Genomic DNA, 579 nt, shown 5'->3' on the forward strand with positions numbered 1-579 from the left:
AAAAAAGTTGCATCACATGATGCTAAGTGGCCAAAACTTCCCCCCCACACCCCCACCCCTTTTTTTTTCCCTCCCCCCTTCTCAGGGGCACCCAGGCCAGTAGCTTTATTGCAGGAAGCTGCTCGCTGCCAGCAAACACGGCGTCACCGCAGCGACCGGAGGGCAGAGCCGGCGGCTCGCACCCCCCACCCGGCTGCGGGGGGCTCCCACAGCCCCCGGGAACCTGGCTGCAACGGCTCGAAGCTGGCTTTGAGTAGTAGTGCTTCCCACAGAGCTCACCGCTTCTGAGTAGCACCGGGCAGGTTGCAAAATCATGCATTTTAAAGAAAACACCAGAATTAAGAGTTGATGAGATAGATGTAAGTCCCCAGCCCCCCCAGCGTCGTCCATACACAAGCTAGCTGAGCTGTAGTTACCCTGGCACACACAGTTTTCCACAACCTTCTCCCTTACTCGGTGCAATTAGTTTTGCTTCACACGCACACACACAAAAATAATAAAAAAAAAAAGTGTGAGGCACAGCACTCCTTCGCAGAACCACAGCCTCACCCCCTGCAAGAGCTGGGTGCTGGGCGCAGG

Source organism: Falco naumanni, chromosome 1, assembly GCF_017639655.2.
Source record: "Falco naumanni isolate bFalNau1 chromosome 1, bFalNau1.pat, whole genome shotgun sequence".
NCBI classification, from domain to species: domain Eukaryota; kingdom Metazoa; phylum Chordata; class Aves; order Falconiformes; family Falconidae; genus Falco; species Falco naumanni.